The sequence below is a fragment of the Bubalus bubalis genome, chromosome 3 (genome assembly GCF_019923935.1).
Source record: "Bubalus bubalis isolate 160015118507 breed Murrah chromosome 3, NDDB_SH_1, whole genome shotgun sequence".
Taxonomy (NCBI): Eukaryota; Metazoa; Chordata; class Mammalia; order Artiodactyla; family Bovidae; genus Bubalus; species Bubalus bubalis.
The window spans coordinates 21,197,227-21,216,887 of NC_059159.1; the positions used below are offsets into that span (position 1 = coordinate 21,197,227).

At 53.7% G+C, this 19,661-nt stretch overlaps 1 long non-coding RNA gene and 1 other non-coding gene across 2 annotated transcripts; both read left to right on the forward strand.

Moving 5' to 3' along the window:
- Positions 1 to 7,598: 7,598 nt before the first annotated feature.
- LOC112583671 lies at positions 7,599 to 19,155 on the forward strand. The gene is made up of 3 exons (XR_003107786.3): positions 7,599 to 7,932; positions 13,440 to 13,733; positions 17,697 to 19,155. It is a non-coding gene; the product is annotated as an uncharacterized LOC112583671 (long non-coding RNA).
- On the forward strand, positions 14,528 to 14,631 carry LOC112584066. Its single transcript, XR_003108422.2, has one exon. It is a non-coding gene; the product is annotated as a U6 spliceosomal RNA (small nuclear RNA).
- Positions 19,156 to 19,661: the final 506 nt, after the last annotated feature.

Consider the following 19,661-nt stretch of genomic DNA (forward strand, 5'->3'; position numbering starts at 1 on the left):
AGCAACCTCTACCTTATAGGCTTAAGAAACAAACTTTTTTTTAGGTTTTACTGGCTATCTGGTCTCTTCCATAATCACTCAATTCTGGTCTCCAAGTGTGAAGTAACTCTTGAACAAATGGGTGTGGCCATGTTCCAATAAATACTTGTGGACATTAAAATTTGAATTTCATCCACTTTTCATATGTTGTTCTTTTATTGAAAAAAAAAAAAAAAGACTAAAGAATGTAAAAAACCATCCTTAGCTCTTGGGCAGGGTGACCCCTGATCTAGGTAAAGTCCCACACCAGTACCTGGCATACAGTGGGTGCTCAGCAGCCCTGGGAGGACTTGGCAGGACACTCTCCTCCTGGTTTTGGCTCTGGGTCTCCTAAACCCCTCGCAGAAGTGGTCAGTTAAGGGGCTCCCTCTCCTCTCCTCCTCCCCGTGGCCGTGGCTGCATTTTGCCCACCTCCATGCCTCTACCTGGGCAGTTGCCTCCTCCTAATGAAATCTCTGTCTTTATCACCTTACAAGGCCCAATCTCATTGCTCTCTGTAAAAATTCAACTTTAATTGAGGTACTGAGGTATTCACCCATCTTAAGTGCAGAGTTAATGAGTTTTGATAAATGCATTTACCCAAGGGGCCACCACCCTATCAACATAGAGAATATTTCCTTCACCTCCAAAAGCTTTCCTGGACACTTTCCTAGTCAACCTTGGATTTTTTTTTTTTAATGTCTCCAGTTATCAAGCACTTGCAATGTGCCAGGCTTCAGGGACCAGTCCTGTCTCACTGAAGCCTTGGGAACCTGGTGGGGAGGTGGCAGTTGTTTTGTTTATTAGACCTCGTTGCAGTGAGTGGGCTTTTCTTGGGGGCATACGGCTTCTCTAGTTGCTGTATATGGGCTTTTAGTTCCCTGACCAGGACTCAAACCTGGTCCCCTGCATTGAAAGTGTGGAGTCTTAACCACTGGACCACCAGGCAAGTCCTGTCAGTTGTTATACATGGGCACCTTTCGGCTCAGGACCTCAAGCTCTGGGATGGGGAGACACGTGCTCACCGAGAGTCAGGTTAGGGCTGAGATTTGGTCCTGGCCTGCTGCTTCTAACTACTCTCCTGCCTGCATTTCTCCGAGCCCCGCTTTGTGTTCCTGGGGACAGCATGGCACACACTTCTATGCTACTGGCTATTTGCAGTGTGTCTTGGGACCAGGAGCTTCAGCGTCCCCTGGGAGCTGGCCAGAAATGCAGAGTCTCGGGCCATACCCAGAACTGCTGAGTTCCCCAGTCTCCAGGTGATTTCAAGGCTGAGAATCGCCGTCCTGAGGCCAGCTCTTGGTTGTGTTTGTGTTCTGAAAGGCAGGGGCTGAGCCCACCTCAGGGCCACCATACTGCAGGCCCCATGACTCAGAGTTGAGTTAGGAGGTGAAGGGAAGAGCAGGAGACTGGAGCTCTGGGGTAAAGGTTTGGGGGTGGGGCTTGTGTATCCCAGGAGCTAGTGGGAAGACTGAGTCAGTGGTAGGGGTTGGTCTGTCCACTTGGAGTTTGGAGGTCTGGCTCTCACTCCTGTTGGCCACTGTCCAGGTAGATACAGGGAGTCTCGTTCATTTACATATTACTTGCATGTGATTACCTTGTCTCTGGTGCCTTTAGTCTTGCAGATTACACAGTGGAGGAGTGGGGGGCGGGGGTAGGTGGGGTTGGAGCAGGCTGGAATCTGGAGCAGTGGACAGGACACAGGGCGAGGGTGCTGGGGAGGCCTTGGGCTGCAGACCCATGCCTAGCTCCTGGCTGAGGCACATCCTAGGAGCAGGTCTGGCATAAAGCACTGACCCTCTTTGGATCAGAAAGGGTTGCCTGTGAGTTTCTCCAAGCTCTGGACACTTGCTGTGGGAGCAAGCCTGGGGCCTGGGCTGTTTCTCACCTCCCTGCCTTTGTCCTCCCCCTCAAATTCCCCCAGGGCTGTTTCTCACCTCCTTACCTTCGCCCTGCCTCCGCACCAGGTTCCCCCACTTTGAATGCCCGTTCCCATGCTCCGTCACAGTCCCACACATGTGTGTTCAGACAGCAGGATTCTCTCCAGCAGTGAGCAAGAAAACATAGAAGGAGCTGTATTATGAGCCCAATCATGTGAAGCACAAAAGCAGTCCTATGAGTCTCTGCTGTTAGTAATGCTTACCCGGGGTGAGGGGGTTAGTACTTGGAAGAGAGCATGGGATGGAGGGTGGGGGGCTCTGGGAGATGCTCAAATTGTTTTGTTATCTGGGTGCTGGTTATACAGGTGCTGGTTTCACTTTGTGAAAATTCACTGAGCTGCACAGAGATTGTACATGCATTTTTCTTTCTTTCTTTACTTTTTTTAATTTTAACTGATTTACTCAATATTTATTTTACATTTACCATGTAAGAAGTATGGCAATAATATAATTTAGAAAAGTTCACTTTTTGGACCAAGCATCTACACTATGTCTGTCCCTCAGATCATTTATATTAAAAATATGTCTAGGGTCTTCCCTGGAGGTTCAGGGGTTAAGACTTCACCTTCCAATGCAGGGGGTGTGGGTTCGATCCCTGGTCGAGGAACTAAGATCCCACATGCTCCATGGCCAAAAAACCAAAAGGTAAAACAGAAGTGATATTGTAACAAATTCCACAAGGACTTAAAAAATGATCCACATTAAAAAAGAAAAAAAAGCCTTTAAAGAGAGTCTGTATTTTGGGATGTCTAGCATTCTAAATCCTTGAACTTTGCTTTTTACATGTCTTTAAGAAAAGAAAGTTTTCATTGAGTTCTCTTTGCATTTTATATATTAATAAGGTAATTTTAATGTGTAATAATACCACATGGAGGGATTATTTTATGAACTGCTCTGTATGTGCATTTTTTTTTCTGTACATTAAGTTGAAAAAGACCAGATTGAATGTCTAGAAGAATCTTGTGCATATTAGCCTAGGAATGCTCCTCTTCCCATTGGCAGCTGATAAGGCCCTGGCTGCTCTGTGGGGTTTTGGTTTCCACTCTCCCTGTGGGCCGGGGCTCCCTGACATCAGGCCCATGGCCATGCATCCGTGTCTCCCGGCCTGGGACCTGCACAGAGCAAGCGCTGAACATCTCGGCATGAACGTGACTCCTCATCGTCCTTGGGGTGACCTCCGAGGCCCTAGGGCACCAGACAATGTGTGTGTGGGGTGTTTCTTCTTACTGCTGCCCCCCAAGAAGTCCAGCGTTAACACACCTGGCTGTGGCCCAGGGTTAGAAGTGGGCTAAGGGTGGGGAGGGCAGAAAGTGCCACAAGGGAGAGAGGGGTCTCTGGTGTGGGGGGCCGCTGACATTCTGGGTCCTCAGCAACCCACTTGCTGCTGCTCCCACTAGCCGAGGTCGGCACCTGCTCTCGTCTGGTATGTTCACCCCTGACTTTCAGGGTGTCCGGGCCCCTGGGGAACCCCCGTTTCAGGCACAGGGAGTCTCTGATTTCTCTGGACTTGGCCCTGTGCTCGGGCTGCTCTGAACCTGCCTAGCTCTGCCTCTGACTCACTCCTGCTCTCCCCACCCTGCAAGTCAGCCCTCCCAGTGGGGCCCAAGTTACAGGTTCCTGCAGACTGGCATAGAGCCCCCTCCCTACTGCCTGGGACTTGTCATTGAGGAAACCCGGGCAGTGGTCTGGCCTCTCTGGCTTCAGTTTCCCTTGTCTATAGGTGGGAGAACAATTCTGCAGCTCTGAGGTCTGAAGAGTATGGGATACCTTGGGACCCAGCAGGGCAGGGCGTCAAGGCCGGCTGGGGGGTGGTTAGTGAGGGGCACAGCTCCTCCCCCTCAGGGGCATGGGGCCTGTGTGGTGGGGGAGGTGAGTGGTGGGAAGGTCTGTGCTGCTGTTCCTGGGGTTCCCTGGGAGGTGGCTGGGGGCGCCAGGGTGAGCTTGGGAGAGTCAGGGGCCTGGGTTTGGCCCACCTTGATTCTTGTCTGCAGGCCCATTCCCTCTTTGGGCCTCAGTGGACTCCCTGGTCAAGGAGGCCATTGGGTTCTATTGTCCTTCAGGCCCCTGGAACTCTCTCACATCCATGCTGTGTTTGATCTGCCCAGAATGTTATTTTGGAATAGTTTCTACATTTAAAAGATCAGGAGGACTTTCAGTCAAATCCTGAGATCCAGCTTCCTAAGTGGGCAGAGGTCTGGCTTCTTTGGGATTCTTTGCGCCAGCAGCAAAGCAGAGCAGCTGCTGTTGGGGGCCTCCACTCCCTGGGGCCCCAGCCCCCTGCACCGTCCACACCCCGGACCCTAGCCCTGGGGCATCTGAGTGAGGCTCCCCCTCCAACCTAGGGGGTATCCCTGCCCAGGACCCTCTGCCTCCAGCTAGGTCAGCCCTGTGTGTATGTCCTCCACCTCCCAGCCCAGCACCCAGCAGCTGGCACACTTGCATGAACAAGCCTCTTTTCTCTGTTTTGCAAACTTCAGGCTTTGGAGGGCAGGTCTGGATTAGATGGGCATTAGCTCATGTGTTTATCCAAAGCAAAGGCCTAGGTTTTGGGATTTCCGGGGCAGGGGAGCGTCCAGAGCCTGGGTCAGGGCCCCCAGAAGGTGTCTGCTTGTGGGGACATGGGTTCCTCCCCCTGCGATGCCCCCCACTCTCAGTATCTCAGCCTGGTCACAAGCCCTTGGAGACCAGCTCCTCACCTGCCTGCTGGTCTCCTGGCCTCACTTTCACACCCTCACCTCCAAATGCCACACTCATTGTGTTCTTTTTGGCATGGCTGTCTATCCACGACCTTAGGCCCCTTCCCCTCCCTCCTCGTCCTCAGCTTCTCCTCCTGCTTCCCCCGAAACCTGCCCTGCCCTGGCCCTATGGGCTGTCCACGATGCCCACAGCCTCCTGCGCCAGGCTGTGGGGCCTCGTTCCAGCCTCCCAACCTCCAGCACAGAGCCAGGCACACAGTCAGGCACATCTGAGCACGTGTTTCAGGATTTCCAAAACCATGTGTCGTTCTGCTGCCCTGGAAATCCTGAGGAGCACGTGGCCAGCGCTCAACCATGTTCTAATGGTCGAAGCTGCCCTTTGTCTGCGGGGCGGGGGCTGGGGAGGAGTCACCGAAGATCAGGCCAGGATTCTTTGGGCTGTTGCTTGGCCATTGCTGGGAGAGGGAGAAAGGGTAGCCCCGGCCCTTGGACTAGAGGCCAGGGAGGCCCCCTCCCCTCTGACACTGCTCTTGAGTGCAGCCCTGGGCTTCTGTCCTCAGCCACCCACTGGCACTCGGGGGTGCCAGCCCCTGGGCCAGGCAGTGGCCTAAGCAGTTGTACAGGGAGCCCTCGCAAACAGGGCCTCCCAGCCAGTGGTGAGCCCCCTGCCCACAGCCCTGCTCCTGCACCCCTGGCGCAAGCCGGCTCAGCTCCTGGTGGGCAAACAGAACGAGGGAGCCTTCTCAGGGATCACCCAGGCCAGCTTCTGACAGATGGGGAAACTGAGGTCCAAGAGAGGTGGTGACTGGACCCAGAGTCCTGGGACCCTCTCCCAGGGCTGGCCCGAGTGCCGGGTGGTATAGAGTCAGTCCTGGGCATCAGGACATGCCAGTGTCTGCGGTGCTGGGTCCCCTGCCCCATCTAAGCAGCAGGGGAGCCTGCCCTGCCCCAAGCTGGCTCCACCTGGCTGGTGTGTCCCAGAGCCAGCAGAAAGCCAGGGCGGGGGCAAGTCTGAATTGGCCCAGGTGGCTGCAAGTCCCAGCGGGCCCTCCCTGCCCGCAGGCGCTGGGAGCAGGGCCTGAGCTCCACACCCCAAATCCTCTGCCTTCCCTCCCCACCCACGCATTCAGCCTGGGGCCCAAACATGGCATGGAGCCAGCCCAGCCTCCCTCCTTGGTAACCGAGGCACAACACCCGACAATAGAGACTCTTTGTCCTGCCAAGGCCGCACCCCAACCTGGGCCTGCATGCCTGGCTGGGGAGAAGCCTGTGGGGGGGAAGGTGGGAAGACAGGCAGGGGGAGGGGGCAGCAGGGCCCCTGAGCCTGGAGACCCTTCCCTCCCTTCTCAAGCTCAGGGGAGCCAGGGCTGTTGCCCAGCAGCCTTGGATGGTGTGGCCCCAGCCCCTTAGACTTGGTAGCAAGCAGAACGCGGAAATGGGCCAGGTGGATCACAGGGAAAAGTGTTATTGTTCAGTCGCTAAGTTGGGTCTGACTCTTTGTGACCCCATGGACTGCATGCAGCACTCCAGGCTTCCCATGTCCTTCACCATCTCCCAGAGCTTGCTCAAACTCATGTCCATCGAGTCGGTGATGCCATCTAACTTTCTCATCCTCTGTCGTCCCCTTCTCCTCCCGTCTTCAATCTTTCCCAGCATCAGGGTCTTTTCCAATGAATCAGTTCTTCCCATCAGGTGGCCAAAGTATTGGAGCTTTCAGCTTCAGCGTCAGTCCTTCCAATGAATATTCAGGACTGAGTTCCTTTAGGATTGACTGGTTTGATCTCCTTGCTGTCCAAGGGACTCTTAAGAGTGTGGCTCTGAGCAAGAAAGCCCTCCTGGGCCAGCTGGGCTGTGGGAAGGTTTCAGGGAGGTGGTTATGAGAAGGCCCTTCTGTCCTGGTAGGGAGGAGGGCAGCAGGGTGTCTTTCTTGGCAGGGGATGGATGGGAAGTTCACCAGCCCCCAAGGTTGGGGCAGGGGGCACTGAGAGGCTGTTCTAGCTTCGTGTTTGGGGGCGACTGGGTGAGCAGAGTGGATCAGGACCTAGGAAGCTGGGTGGTACTGAAGAGGGAAGGACAGCTTTTCTGGACTTCACTGGCTTTTAGTTTCCATGGCCCAGGGCTTGGGACTGTGGGGTGATAGAGGCAGACAGGGTCTCCGTTCCTGGGGAGCCCCAAGTTAGGGGAGAAACAAGGCCCCAGCCCTTGAGGGCATCTGGTCTGAGATGGAGGGCCCAGCTTCTGTTCTGGGGAGTTTGGGAACATCCATATTGGGTGACAGAGAATGGATGCAGTCTCTCAGCTTGAAGCATGGACCTCACGAGGCCTCCTTAGTGAATGCCTCTGACACTCAGGGAGCGATGAAATCTGGGGGTCTTCCTGCTTCCCCTCCCTGGGTTGGGGCACCTTCCCAGAGCTGGTGAGCCCTTCCCCTGATTACTAGGCCTGGTCAAAGTTGTGCTTAATTGAAACTGCTTGTCCAATGCCTGCAGGTTGAGCAGAAGCTTCTCCCCCCCACCTCTGCCCGGCCCTGTCGGGGAGTAACCAGCCCTGGCCCCCTTCTGTGGATGTGGAGACTGAGGCTCAGCGACATGAGGGGGCCATGCTAGAGGGTTTGGGTCCTATGGGCCATACCGTTGTTTTTAGAGCGCCCAGCTCTCCGACATCTGGGGGGGGAATCTGGTGTGGGCAGACCACGGGGAGAGCCGGGAGGGGGAGGTCCCACAGTGTCACTGCTCTCTCCCTCGTCCCGAGGCCCGGTGGGTGCTGTCCCGGCTCTCCGCCTCTCTCTCAGGCCCTGTCCCTTGCTTCAGTCCCCTGTGGGCCAGGGGAGGGAAGGGTGGAGCCGGAGAGCCTGGTTCCTGCTGAGACTGTATCTTCCCGGCCCACGGCCCACCCAGGCTTAGTCAGGGCCGGGCGGGAGCCAGGGGGGTGGCAGGTTTCCCAGGGCCAGCCCGGGCGGTGTCCACATTCCTCACAAGCAGGGTGCGTCGGGGTTTGGCCAAGCCAGGTGTTCTGGGCCCTGCCCCGGCCCCCGCCTGCCAGCTCAGCGCTGCAGCCTTGGCCTTGTATGGACCCTGCCTGGCAGCTGCCTGGAACGGGGCGTGGGAACTGCTTGCCTTGCACATCCCTGCTGGGAGGGGTGCAGGCTGGCTTGGGGGAAGCCTGCTGGAGCCCCAGCCCCCACCATGGCCTGGGCAGCTGGGGTGCCCACTGCTCACCCCTCCTCACGGCCCCCTTGGCCTCTGCGCTTGGAGAGCTGGAGACTGCGGCTTATACCGGTGTGTGGTTTGGGCCTTGGACTCTCTCGTGGCTCAGCAAGCGCTGGAGGGAAGAGCAAAAGGTGTTCTGACAGCAGGGGAGGTGGTGAGGGCCCCTCCAAGGCCAGGAGGCAGTGGGTGGGGGGGGCACTTCCTGTTTGTGGCCCCCCAGTCTCTGGAGGAGGCCTTTGTCCTCACCAGCTTGGAGACCTGGGTGCCAGGTGGGGCCTGGGACAGAGGCTCAGAGTGGGGCCCTGTGCCCATGGGGGCTGCCTCTGGGGCCTGCCAACAGCTTGACACTTTCCCTGTTTCCTCCACAGCCTGGCTGGGCTCTCTGCATGACAGGGGGCTGAGAGGGATTCATGTGGGGGTCGGTCAAGGTCACTCTCTGTGAGACGCTCCCAAAGTCCATCTCCTCTCTCTGGCTTCTCCTGCCACAGGAAGACAGAGCCCCCTACTCTATCGAGGCCCCTGGGCTCTTGGTGGGTGAACTGTGACCTTGAGACTGAGACCCAAGATGGGCTATCCCGGGACCCTACCCCTTCCGCGTGGGGGACCCTCCCCCCAAGCTCTGCAGCTTCCCCATCAACCTCTGCAGGTCAGGCCTGGCTCCTGGCTGGGGCTGGCAGAGATAACCTTAAGTCTGGGATCTGGGGACCCTGACCATAGTTGCCCCGTCTCCTTTGAGGGCGGCTGGTAGAGCTAAAGTTTCATTCACTCCGGCGAATGGCCGCCTGCCCGTCACCCAGTTCTGCGGCCTCAGCAGTTCCGTGGGGCCTGGGCTGGCGCCCTCCGTCATGTCCCTGCAGCAAGCAGGGCCGGGCTGTTTCCCGGGCAGGCCCGGTGTAGCTTGGGCTGCAGAAACCACTTCCCAGGCTTTGGTGGGAACCAATAGCCCTGGCCCCGGGCCCAGGGTGGGCGTGGGAATTCTGTCCTGCATGAAAGGCTGGGGAGGGTGACACCAGGGCTGCGGGAGGAGAGGCAGGGGACGAGATGAGATGTCAACCGTGCCCCCGGAGAGGCAGCAGGCTGAGTGCCAGGCCACCAGGGGGCTGGGCCATGGGAGGGGGAGCAGGCAGGCGCACACAGCCCCCTCCCTAGCTAGCCCATCGCCGAGCACCTCTCAGGCCTCCCCTTTCCAGCCACCTTTGGCTGAGCCCTAGGGCTGGCTTTCTGGGTGCCCCCGTTCCTGGGGACCCTCTAGGGACTTCAGCTGCTTTTCTTCCTCCCTTGCCCAGGGCCTTGTGGCCGGAGGGCAGCACTGTGCCCCAGGGTAAGAATGGGGTGCTGTTTGCAGTGGAAAGAAGTACCTCAGTTTCTGGAAGCCACTCTGAGTCCTGGTGTCTTTGAGCTAAGGATGGTTCAGTGTATGAGTGTGTGCACATGTGTGTGTGCATGCATGTGTGTGCATGTGCTTGTATCAGGGGGAGGCAGTTGTCCCAGTGGTGGTGGACTTGTGCACATTCAGACCAGGGTCCCTCTAGTTGGATTCTGAACCCTGAAGGATTCTGGGAGTTGGCACTGAGAACTGGGCCCCAGGGCAGCCTGGGAAGTCATGGGAACAGGTGAGAACATGCTGGGAGGGTGCGGCACCAGCTGGAATGTGCGGCCTGGAGTAGCCCCACCCTCCCTCATGCAGGAATGGGCATGAGCTGGGGAGCCGGGACCCCGTGCCTTCCCCGTGCTGTCCCCAGCTCTGCTCTGCTGGCCCCCCAGCCTCTGTTCCCCGCATGGGGTGCCCCCACAACCCCCCACTCCAGGCTGCTTAGGAGAAGCTGGCAACTGCTCCTAAAGGTTCCTGGGTTTTTGGTTGTTGGGTTTGTTTCTGACCCTCTGCACGGACAGACTCTGTCACTCATGGGGGATGTGAGTGATGACATAGAAAATGACTTAGAGAAGCACAGTCTACCTGTGGAGGCTTCCCTGAGCCAGTGGGTCGAGTTTATTTTTCAAAAACTGTTTTGGCTGGGCCATACGGCATGTGGGATCTTGGTTCCCTGACCAGGGATTACACCCTCGTCCCCTGCATTGGAAGCTCGGAGTCTTAGCCACTGGGCCATCAGGGAAGTCCCTGGATGGGGTTTCCGCGCCGCTCTGCTGCTGGAATGGGGGTTGAGGGCACCAGCCCCTCCCGGAGCTTCTGGACATACTGTCAGCCTCTGTGGAATGGCTTTGTCCTCTCCTGCGCGGCTGATCAGGACACCCCGTAGCCATGCTCCCCAGCAGGGCACATCAGCCCATCCCTTGTGGGCCCCTGCCAGCGTCTCCAAGCTCAGCTCCCATCTCTGCCTCCCCAGCTGATTCCCTCCATCTAGGACATCTCACTTCCCTGAGGGTACGAGGCCCCGGTGTGTCCTGGCCTTTGCATGTGCCAGTCACCTCCGGGATGGCCAGTGTCTACCTATGACCCTCATGTAGACAAGTCCCTGCTCAGACCCCTCCCCTGGCTGTCCTGCCTCTTGGGCCGATGGGAGGCCCCTCTAAGGTGCGTCCACAGCCCCAGCTGCTCAGCCAGCCTGTGATGTCCAGTGTCTCCCTCGGAGACAGAGTTCCCCGAGACCAGGGGAATACACTGTCACGTGTGTCCCCTGGCATGTCCCCAGGCCCTCTCTCACGGGGGTGAGGGGGTGAGAGAGTGAATAGTGAAGGGTGCAGGCAGCTTGGGGAAGTCCTCTGAGGCCCGCGGACTTGCAAAGGGCTGTCACCAAGCCCTGCTTCTGCTCCCTCCAGTCTGAGGGGAAACATCCCTCTACCTCACGACTGGGGCCTCCTGGGAAGATTCCAGAAATCTCTCTTGAGATCAAGGCGCAAGCTCCTGATCCCACCCAGGGTGGGGACTCAAGATCAATGGGCCAGTGTTTCTGGCAATGACTGCTTTATGTGAGTGGGTGAATACAGTACAAGCAGAGAGAGGCTGTGTGAGTGTGCACAAGTGTGAGTGTGCATGAGTGTGTCCACAAGTGGGTACAAATGTGAGCGTGAGTAGTGAATGTGAATCAGTGTGTGAGGCTGGGTGAGTCTGTATGCATGTGTGAGAGTGTGGATGTGAATGAGCGTGCATGGGTGTGTGGGCATGAGGGTGTGTAAGTCTGTGAGTGTGAATGCATGTGAGTCTGTGAATGTGCATGTGAGCTGATTATGAGCGTGGGGTCTGTGAATGTGTATATATTGTGTGTGTGTATGGATCTATGAGTGTGTGAATTCGTGTGCATCTGTGGGTTATGAATGTGTGAGTCTAGAGGTGTGAGTGTGACTATGTGAAAGCTGTGGGTAATGTGTGAAGGTGGGAGCCTGGGTGTGTGTCTGTGGATGTGCCTGAGTGTGTAGGAGTTTACGAACATGTGTGAGTGTGTGACTCTGTGGTGTGAAGTTGTGTGAGTGGGAATATGAGAGATGAATATGTGAGAGTGAATATGTGGGAGAGTGTAAATGTGTGTGTGAGCTTGTGACTATGTCAGTCTATGTGTGTCAGTCTGAGCCTGTAATACGGGTGTGTGAATGTGTGTGTGAACCGTGTGTGAGTGTGCGGTTTATCTCGGAGGATGGTGGCAGGGGACCTAGAGCGGTTAGTGGGAGAAGCTTGGCTCCTCTTGCCCAGGGTGGAGGTCAACCCCAGGGAACCCTCCCAGGAGTCTGGGGAAACCTCAAGAGCTGCCTGGCTCAAGTTTGCCTCCGAAGTTGACTCAGAGGGGCAGAGCGTCTTCCCCTCTTCTAGAGAGAGCTCAGAGGCCAATCTTTACTAAAAAGAAAAAAATACTACCAAATAGGTTCAAAATATAATCTACAAGACATAGGTAGGATTTAAAAATCAAGGCCAAAAAAAAAAAAAAAAAAGAATTAAGGCAATAAACACCTGTGAACCCACCACCTGAGTTTAGAAACAGTGACAGTAGTCTCTTCCGTCCCACCCCGACCCGCACCGTGGATTTTGGGTTGTTATTCCTTCGCCGGAGACACAGGCCTCTTCTCCCCAAGTTGCTGGCGGGGCCAGAGCGGCTCAGTGCTGCCCCCTGGCGGCGAGGGACATCGGCCTCCTCCCGCTCCGCGCCGCTGCAGCCCGGGTTGGAGCCCCAGCCAGGCCACCCTGCAGACCCCACGGAGGTGCACACACTCGCTGTGTACGCTCGCGCAGGACCAGTCCTGGCACAGATGCACAGACCAGGCACTCAAAGCTTTGCACGCCGTCAACCTATTGTGAACGGAGCAGGTGCCATACACTGTGTGGGGCGCTTCAGCAGGAGCCAGCCCACAGCAGCTGCTGTCCCCAGGGAGCTGGAGGCAGGAAGGGGGTGGTCCCCACTGAGGAGACAGTGCCTTGCCTCAGGGACCCTCTCACTCTCGGCTGGGGGAGTCTGTGCAGGAAGTAACTTAGGGGTGAGCCATTTAATAGAACGACCTAAGGTGGAGGGAAGAGAGGAGAGCTTTGTGCCTGAGGCAGAGAAGGGATATTTGGAGATGGAGAACTCAGGGACAGGCAGGGTGAAATGGACAGTTCAGCTTCAGCAAGGAATTTCGTGTCCACTGGGCTGGAATGGAGAAGGCAATGGCGGTCCACTCCAGTACTCTTGCCTGGAAAATCCTATGGACGGAGGAGCCTGGTGGGCTGCAGTCAGTGGGGTTGCTGAGAGTCGGACACGACTGAGCGACTTCACTTTCACTTTTCGCTTTCATACATTGGAGAAAGAAATGGCAACCCACTCCAGTGTTCTTGCCTGGAGAATCCCAGGGACGGTGGAGCCTGATGGGCTGCCATCTATGGGGTCACACAGAGTCGGACATGACTGAAGCGACTTAGCAGCAGCAGCAGGGCTGGAAGGGACACAATGGCCCAGCCTAGGCCCCTGGTGCTATGGGGTTCGTGGGACTAGAGGAGAAGGAGCTGAAGATGGTGAGGAGGGGCCAGGTCCCTGGAGAAGGCGCCGGGTGTGAAGCGCAGGTAGAGGAATGTCTTGAGTTTCATGGTCTTTTTCGCAATCGCAGGCAGCAAGCACCTTTTGGGACTGCACGGCAGAGACTGGCGACCCAGGATAGCCAGCAGAGGGCGCTCCTGCTATAGATTTGAGGCTCCAGGGGACGGGCTATTGAGCCTCGGGTTTAACCAGGATCAGATCATCCCAAGGATGGAGGAGCCTGGTAGGATGCATTCCACGGGGTCGCTAAGAGTCGGACACGACTGAGCGACTCCACTTTCACTTTTCACTTTCATGCATTGGAGAAGGAAATGGCAACCCACCCCAGTGTTCTTGCCTGGAGAATCCCAGGGACGGGGGAGCCTGTTGGGCTGCCGTCTATGGGGTCGCACAGAGTCGGACACGGCTGACGCGACTTAGCAGCAGCAGCAGCAGCAGCAGCAGATCATTCTTGGAAAGCGCTGGGGTCTGCAGTCCTAATGGAAGCATTCTGGCTTCCCTCTTAGGGGTACGGAGCAGAGGGGTGTGAAGAGACAACCACGTGAGGTGGGAGCCCCACAAGTCCCCCGCTCCCTGGCCAGGTGCTGTCTCGTCAGTGTTTACATCTCTTGTCTGCAGGTGGCGACCTTGGAATCAATCCAGAAAGGCAACTTGGTCTCCCAACCTGCCCAGGAAGTCTTCCTTCAGGCCAGCCAGCTTTTCTAGAAGGTTCTCCAGGAAGCTAGTCCCAGGGCTCGGCCTCTGGAGCCTCCGTGCTTCCCTCGCTTGCCTCTAGATGGAAGACTTCCTCGCCTGGTGCCCAACAGGCTCCCTCAGCGGCCACATCCAGCAAACCTGTGGATGCTAGAATTCTCAGAACCAAATGCAGCCCGTATCTTCTGCCACAAAGCATGACAGGCTTCTGTGTGGCTGGTGAGTGGACACAGCCAGGTCTGGCTGGCTCAGACGAGGGGGCAACCCATCAGTCCCTTGGTGGTGGTGGTGGCGCCTCCTTTCACCCCCTGGCATGTCCACTCAGGCAGAGGCACCTCGAGCTCAGGTCACTCACATACTCATTCATTTCTGCAGTTATCAAGCATCATTTGCTATGTCCGTTTTTGGGGACAGAGAGGAGGAGACAGGGTCCCTACCTGAGTCTAGAGGAGGAGACAGGAAATAGATGTGACCATGCAGGGTGGTATGTACTTCGAGGAGAATTGTTTTCTTCCTCTGAACCCTACTTTTCTGTCTGGCTTCTCTGACAGAGTCAGTGGCATCATTACCACCCATCTGCTCAACCCGAAAATGCAGAGTCATCTCCATGCCTCCCCCACTCAGCCCCATCTCCCTTTCAGCCACTGTGTCCCATCTCGCCCTCCTCATCTCTCTCCCAGGCCATCCTTTCAGCCTGGGGGCCGGCCTTTGGCCCCCTTCCAGCTTTCACATCGCCACCAAAGTGAGCCCTTCTTCAAACTCCCTGATGCCCAGACTCATACGAGAAAAATTTTAGCGAATGTGACCTAAGGGAAATCATTTGTTTGGGGAAAAAACACTGTAAACAAGGTTGGAAGAACAATGGCCAACTGAGAAAAGACATTTGTAACTCATGTAGGAAAGGCCTTCTTCCCACGTTGGCCATCGCTCACACCAGTCAGCAAGGACAAGATCCCACGGAGGGGAAAAAGGTAAAGAGTGGCAACATCTAGCTCATAAAAAACAGGAAGGGAGCTCTCTTTGGCAGTGCTTATACTACAACTGGAATAATATGGAGAAGATCAGCATGACTCCTGTGCAAGGATGCATGCAAATTCGTGAAGTGTTACATATTTTTTTTAAAAAAAATTATACAAATGAACTTATTTAGAAAACAGACTCACAAACTTTGAAAACAAACTTACAGTTGCCAAAGGGAAAATGTGGTGGTAGGGGGAATAAAATAGGAATTTGGAATGAACATATACACACTACTATATATATGATAGAGCATCAACAAGGACCTACTGTATAGGACTGGAAGCTCTACTCAATATTCTGTAATAACCTATATGGGAAAAGAATCTGAAAAAGAATGGATATGTGTATATGTATAAATGGATCACTTTGCTGTACACCTGAAACTAACACAACATTGTAAATCAACTATAGTCCAATATAAAATAAAAATTAAATAAAAAAAAAGGAAGAATAAAACAATTTAGGGAAGGATGTTCAGCCTCACTCAAGATTAAAGAAATGGAAATTGAAGCAACAGAGAGAACTTTTTCAACCATTGAAAGGACAAAACTTGAAAAATAGCAACAGACAAACTTCAGAGTTTGATGAGATCTAGTGCTGATGGACGTGGTGAGGGAAATATGTTCATTCATGGTTGGTGGAAGTGAAAATGTGTAGGACTTTTTAGGAAGACTTGGAGGTGAAGATCCATGATGTACAGGGCACTGGGCCTGCCTGGGGCCTTTTTTAAACATTTCAAATTCAAATTTCAATTTCAAATATACATGAAAGTAGAGAGGATGGCAGAACAAAGTCCCATATGCCCATCAGTTCAGATCAGTGGCTCAGTCATGTCCGACTCTTTGTGACCCCATGGACTACAGCACGCCAGGCTTCCCTGTCCATCACCAACTCCCTGAGCTTGCTCAAACTCATGTCCATCGAGTCAGTGATGCCATCCAGCCATCTCATCCTCTGTTGTCCCCTTTTCCTCCCGCCTTCAATCTTGCCCAGCATCAGAGTCTTTTCCAGTGAGTCAGTTCTTCCCATCAGGTGGCCAAAGTATTAGAGCTTTCAGCTTCAGCACCAGTCCTTCCGATGAATTTTAAGGACTGAATATTCATATTCATAATATGCCCATCACTCAGCTTCAGTAATTGTCAACTTGCTGCCATTCCTTTTTTCTTTTCTCAATATTTTAAAATTGAAATATAATTGATTTATAATGTGTTCATTTTTGCTGTACAGCAAAGGATTCATTTATACATGTATATACATTCTTTTTAAAATACTCTTTTCCATTATGGTTTATCATAGGATTTTTTTTTTTTTGGCTGGGCTGGGTCTTCCTTGTGGTTCATGGGCTTCTGTAGCTGCAGCACCCAGGCTTAGTTGCCCTATGACATGTGGAATGTTGGTTCCCCGATCAGGGATTGAACCCATGATCCCTACGTTGGAAGGAGGATTCTTAACCACTGGCCTGCCAGAGAAGTCCCTATTGTAGGATATTGAATACAGTTCTCTCTGTTATGCAGTAGGACTTTGTTTATCCTATCTGTATATAAAAGCTTACATCTGTGAACCCCCTCCTCTTCATCCCTCCCCTAACCCACTCCTGCTTGGCAACCACCAGTCTATTTTCTGTGCCCACAAACATGCTGCCATTCTTGTTCCTTCTCTCTCCTCCACCACCTTTTGTTAGGGAGATTGGGGTATTTTAAAGCAAAGATATAATTTCATTCACCTTGAATGAAAATTTCACAATAGCCATCAAAAGAAAAACATGGCTTTACCCCTTCATCCGATAATACCACTGTTAAAATTCCCTTAAGGATATATTGGTAAAAGTTCACCAGGCTAGATGTTCAGGCAGGTTTATTATATCATTGTTCGTGAGAAGGAAAAAATTCCTGGATGCCTGAGCAGAGGTTGGGAGGGACAGGAGTGAATGAATTATAGCTCATGGTCACAATGGATTAAAGAGAGTGAGGTGGCTCTCCAGGAGGTATTATTAACTGAAAGATTGTGGTATTATTAACTGGGAGATGGAGGCATTGAAGAGATCGATCATACCTCTTTGTATGATTAAAATCTCTATAAATAGACAAAAACAAAACGAAACGTCATAGCAATGCTTGGATGACTCTGTTGCTACAGAATCAAGTCCAAACTCTTCAGCACACCTTTCATGGTGGTCTCTCTTTCCAACCTTCGTTCTAGCCATTTTCCCTCTAATAAGCCCTATGAGTTGGTCCACAGATTCCCAAAATGGGATCCAAGGAACCCTACCTTCACCTGCTCCTCCTGGAAGGGGCTTCATGGGTGATTAAGTTTGGGAAATGCTCTCTTCTCCTTGGAGAGTCACAGTGCACATTAGCTTGTTGAAGGCTCTGGGAAGTTTATAGTCAAACAAACAAAAACTGCTTGACCAGGATGTACATGCCTTGCTCTGGTCCCCCCAGACTCTGGAGCATGGTTCTCAGCCCTGGCTTTCATCAGGGCTTCCCTGGTGGCTCAGCTGGTAAAAGAATCTGCCTGCAATGCGGGAGACCTGGATTTGATCCCTGGGTTAGGAAGATCCCCTGGAGAAGGGAACGGCTACCCAGTCCAGTATTCTGGCCTGGAGAATTCCATGGACAGAGGAGCCTGGAGGGTTATAGTCCTTGGGGTTACAAAGAGTCAGACATGACTGAGCGATTTCACTTCTCTTTACTTCACCAGCTCTGTGAGTAAAGAAGGAGAAGCACTACCCTGTGGGGGCTCCTGCCCTTTTCTGAGCTTACATAGTCCCACATCTCCTCTGCTAACCACCCCCACCCCCAACCATGCTGAAAGGAGTGTCTTAGTTCAGCCCCAGGGCCTTTCCACCAGCTATTACCTTGGCCTGGAATGCCTTTCCCTGCATGTGCTGGCTCCTTCCTTAATTCAGTTTCCCCTTAAATGTCACCTGGGAGAGGCCTTCCTGCCCTGGCCCCTGGAAGCGCTCAGTTTCCCTCTTCATGCTTTCACGGAGAACATCTCATTCTCTGGTTTGATTATTTTCCATCTTTTCCACTAGAGTGTCTGCTCCATGAAAGCAAAGACGTCTTTTGTGTTCATCACCATATCCCCAGAGCCTAGGGATAGCTCAGCACACAGTAGATGCTCAACCAACAGTAGCCAATCAAATGTGTTTCCTTTGAGGTTTGCTTTCCTTGGCATTCCTGTTGCTCCCAGTGAACTGTGATCCAGCTGCGAGGCTCCTGGTCCCCACCCACCTCTGCTTGGATGTGTTCTCACCTCATCTCCTCTGCCTGGCAAAGCCCTGCCCTGGCTTCGAAACCCAGCCTTGTGGTCCCTCCCCGTGAAACCATCAGCAGCAGCCTGGGCTGAATGAGTGGCTCCTTCCTGCTCCTCCCAGGTGCCTGAACATACACACCTTCATCACCGCACAATAACTCAGCTCCAGGATGGACCGCGTGTCCATTTCTTGCTCACCTGCCCGTGCTCATTAAGGGCAGGGCTCAGCTGACTCAGTGCTGAGTTCTTGGCACCCAGCCCAGTGACGGCCCCACCATAGATGCGATGAATGGGTGCTGAGGAAAAGCCCAGCATCGGGCACTTACTGTCGGCATCCAGCAAGCCAGCATCGATTGGGCACTTCCTGTGCATAAAGTGCCAGGTTAGACCTTAGAGTGGGTTCAGAGATGAACAGAAAGCTGTCTTTTGGCTGTGCGTGCATGGTCAGTCGCTTCAGTTGTGTCTGACTCTTTGCGACCGTATGGACGGTAGCCTGCCAGGCTCCTCTGTCCATGGGATTCTCCAAGCGGGAATACTGGAGTAGGTTGCCACGCTCTTCTCAGGGGATCTTCTCCACTCAGGGATCGAACCTGAGTCTTCTGCGTCTCCTGCATTGCAGGCAGATTCTTTTACTGCTGAGCCACTGGGGAAGCACTCATTTGGCTGTAATGGATTGTAATTCTAGAAGGGGAGCAGATCCACCTCCAAATAATAATTCTAACATGAGTGACAGGGACTAGCACTCTGGCACTAGAAGAGGTGAGGGAGAGTGTATTATTTCCTATTGTTATTGGAAAAAAGTACAGCTTTATTTTTTAAATGATTATTTATTTTATTTTCAGCTGCACTGGCCTTGGTTGCCATGCCCAGGTTTTCTCTAGTTGTGGCGAGTAGGGGCTACTTTTCGTTGTGGTCCCTTCTCTTGTTGAGAAACATGGGCTCTAGGGTGCTTGGGCTTCAGTGGTTGTGGCGCATGAACTTAGCTGCCCTGCGACATGTAGAATCCTCCTGGACCAGGGATTGAACCTGTGTCCCCTGCATTGGCAGGCAGATTCTCAACTGCTGGACCACCAGGGAAGTCCCAAATGACAACTTTAGGGGCTTAAAGCAACACTCACGTTATCTGACAATTCTGGAAGTCTGAGGTCTGAAGTGCATCTTGCAAGGTTAAATCAAGCTGTCAGCAGGGCTGAGCCTCTTCTGGAGGCACTCAGGGAGAACTGTTCCTTGCCTTTTCTGCTTCTAGAGTCTGCTTACATTCTTTCGCTCATGGCTTCTTCTCTGCCCTCCGCTTTTGTTGTCACATCTCCTTGTCTGGCTCTGAGCTTTCTCCCTGCCCCCACCCCTATTTAAGGACGCTTCCCAGGTGGTGCTAGTGGTAAAGAACCCTCCTGCCAGTGCAGGAGATGTAAGACACGCAGGTTCGATCCCTGGGTCAGGGAAGACACCCTGAAGTAGGAAATGGTAACCCACTCTGGTATTCTTGCCTGGGAAATCCCATGGACAGAGGGGCCTGGCAGGCTATGGTCCATGGGATCGCAAAGAGTTGGACATGACTGAAGTGACTTAGCACTCATGCACGTGGCTATATTGGGCTCAACCAGAAAATCCAGAAAATTCCAGTTAAGGAATGCAAATTCCTTAACTTAATCACACCTGCAAAGTCTCTTTTGCCATATAAGGTACACAGTTCTGGCAGTTAGGACGGGGACATCTGCCTAGCAGAGGGAAGTGTTACCTCTTACCCTGGGAGCCTTCACCTAGCCAGCTTGGGAGTCGCTGATCCTTCCAAATCCCTAGTGTGCACAAGGCCTGAGGCCAGCCGCTGTCTCATGTCAGCCTCACGAAGAGTTTGTCATGGAAACCAAG